This window comes from Prionailurus viverrinus, unplaced genomic scaffold (assembly GCF_022837055.1).
Source record: "Prionailurus viverrinus isolate Anna unplaced genomic scaffold, UM_Priviv_1.0 scaffold_123, whole genome shotgun sequence".
Lineage (NCBI taxonomy): Eukaryota > Metazoa > Chordata > Mammalia > Carnivora > Felidae > Prionailurus > Prionailurus viverrinus.
Genome location: NW_025927513.1, coordinates 25,001 through 27,934, shown reverse-complemented (window position 1 = coordinate 27,934; position 2,934 = coordinate 25,001).

The window sequence follows — 2,934 nt, the reverse complement described above, 5'->3', positions numbered from 1 at the left end:
CCGGGGGCGCCTGGGGGGCTCGGTCGGTTGAGCGTCCGACTTCGGCTCACGTCATGATCTCGCGGTCCGTGGGTTCAAGCCCCGCGTCGGGCTCTGTGCTGACAGCTCAGAGCCTGGAGCCTGGTTTGGATTCTGTGTCTCCCTCTCTCTCTGACCCTCCCCCGTTCATGCTCTGTCTCTCTCTGTCTCAAAAATACATAAATGTTAAAAAATTAAAAAAAAAAAAAAAAAAAAAAAAAGGCTCGTCCGTCCGTTGTTGTTCTGGGAGTACTCTCTCGCGTGGTTTCGGTTTGACCGTCCGTCTCCCTCCCTCCCTCCCTCCCTCCCTCCCTCCCTCCCTCCCTGCCCGCCGAAATGTGTCTAAGTCCTCCCTCCCGGGAGCGCGGGCGCCGCCTGGGCCGCTCTGGGCCGCCCGTGCCTCACGGGCGCCCGCGGCCCGCCCGGTGTGTGCGGGGAATTTTCCGCGCACGTCCGCCTCGGCCGGCCGGGGAGTCGAGTGGCCGGTCTGCCCCGCCCTTTCCAGCGGCAGCCGCCCCGATGCATTTTTCGAGTGTCCCTTGGGCTGCCGGGGTCGCGCCGTGCCGGCCGGGAGCTCCCGAGGCGGACGCCCTCCGCCGGCCTGGGACCGAGAGGCGGCATCCGGAGTGGGCCGGGACGAGATCGGGCGGCCGGGCCGCCGGCTGTGCGCCCTCACGTCCCCGAGATCGCGAGCTGTCCCCGCTGACGTTTCGGTCGGTTGTCGGGCGCCACCTGGCGGCCGCTTTTATATAGCGTTTCCCCTCCGGAGCGTCGGCGACGTCGGCAAGGGATGCGATTTGGTCGCGGTGTCCGGGGCGGAGTTCCAGAAGGCCGGCGACGTTGGCGTGATCGTCCCGCTGTCGTCGGGGCGCCGGCGGCTGGTGCACTTGCCGGAGATTGAACCTCCGGGTATATGGGGGAGTAGTGGCGGCGCTCCCTGGGAGCGAGCTGGGGTGGGGGGCTGCCCGGACGGGTCGACCAGCACCCGCCGGTGCTTTCCTCCCCCAACCCCTCGACCGCGGGGACCGCGGGGACCTCCCGGGGCCGCCACCCGGAGACTGTGGCCACGTCGGTCGCTCGTCGGTCCTTCCCTGCCAGGCGTCTTTTGTCTTCCCTCCCGCGTCGCGGTCGGGCCGGGCTGGGCCGGGCCGGGCCGGGCTGGGCCGGTGAGGACCGTCCTGAGCCTTGAGGGGAAGCCCGCGGAGGGCGCCGTGGGCCCGGGAGGGGGCACGCGTGGGGCTCCCGGTCGTTGGACCCGATTTTCTCCCCAGATTTTCCGAGGCCCGCTGCGGAGTTGGGGACCGGGCCGGGCCGCGAGGGGAGGCCCGTATAGGGCGCCAACGCCGGCGCGCCCGCGATCCCCGTTGAGGTCCCGCCGTCGGGGGCGCCTCCGCGGAATTCAACCCCCCCCAAAACAGTCCCAGCCGGGGGTCGGGGACTGGCACGGGGCCGGTCTTGCGAGGGCCGGGGAGGCTTCCGCAGGCGACAGCGCGGAGTGTTTTATTTTTCTAAGTCCCGACCAGGAGACGACCCGTGCACGGGCGAACGTGTAACGGGGCAGGGCCTACCCGGCCAGCCCCTCCCCTCCCAATCCCGCGATTCCCTGGTCGGTCGGTCGGTCGGTCGGTCGGTCCTGGGGTCGACCAGATGGCCCCCGGGGACTTCCGGGGGGGGGGGGGTTGCTTGGCGGCGATGGGAAGATGCTTGGGGCCCGTGGCCGGGCCAGGGTCCCAGAAGGTCCCAGTGACCTGTGGCTCGGCCCCGCCTGCCAACGCGGTTATTTTTGTCTCCTCAAAGGAGTGCTTTTTGCTGCCAGGTAGGTGCTGACACGTTCTGATGTGGCGGTTGTCATCCTGTAAGAGAGACTTGGGCCTCGTCGTCGCTGGCGTGGCTCCGGGCTTGGTGGTGACGCTGAGCCGGACCCGACTCCGCCCTTGCCTGCCTGCTTGCTCGAGCCGTCTGCCTTGGGCCTGCGTGCCGGCTCTTGTGCATCCAGGTGTGGTCCAGGCTGTGGTGCCACCTCCGGTCTCTGGCACCCGAGGGCAGCGTGGGGAGGCGGCGTGGGTCTTCTACCCTGTGCGCCCCCCGCTGCGGGCACCCGGCCGCGGTCGTGACAAACCCACCCTTGCAAGGCTCCGTGCCGCGTGTCAGGCGTTCCCCTTTTCCCTTGTGGGTTGTCCGGCTGCCTGTTCCCTGGGAGAGGTGGGGGAGGGGTGCTGGCGAGGCTGAAGCAGGCCCTCCTCTGGTCGCTGTCCTCGCTGGGCGTTTCCCCAGCCCCCCCTCACCCCAGGACTGCCTTGTGTTGGCGGTAACCGATCGATGTGGTGATCTCGCGCTCTCCCGGGCCGGGCCTAAGCCGTGTCAGACGAGGGACGGACACTCCTGGCGGGTGGGGCCGCTCTTCTCGTTCTGCCTGCGGGCCCCATGCTCCTCCTTCCCGCCTGTGGGCGGTGCAGGGGGGTGCAGAGGGGTGCGGACTCCGGCCCGACCCCGGCCTCCCGTGGCTTGCGGGACTGGGGTCAGCTGACGCAGCGGACACTCTCGCTGGCCTCTCCTGGCTGTGTGTGGTGGGTGGCCTCCTCCCCGTGGTGGGGGGGGCCGCACCCGATGCCACGCTGCTCACCGCCTGGGCGTGCTGAGCGCGTGGCGCCTGGCCCTCCGTGGTGCCCCTGGAGCGCTCCAGGTCGTCTCAGGTGCCTGAAGCCGAGTGGTGGCGCCGTTCCCTGTTCCCAGCGGACCCCCTTTGGGTCGCCGCCGTTGGCGGAGATGCCCGAGGTGGGCGGGTGGCAGAATCGGTGAAGGGAGGCACACCCGTTCCCCCTGCTGTGGGGAGCGGGCGCCTTGTCGTCCCCGCCCTGCAACGGCCGCTGTTGCCCGGAGGGTGTGGGGGACTGACTTGGTGGGGCGAGTTTGAGT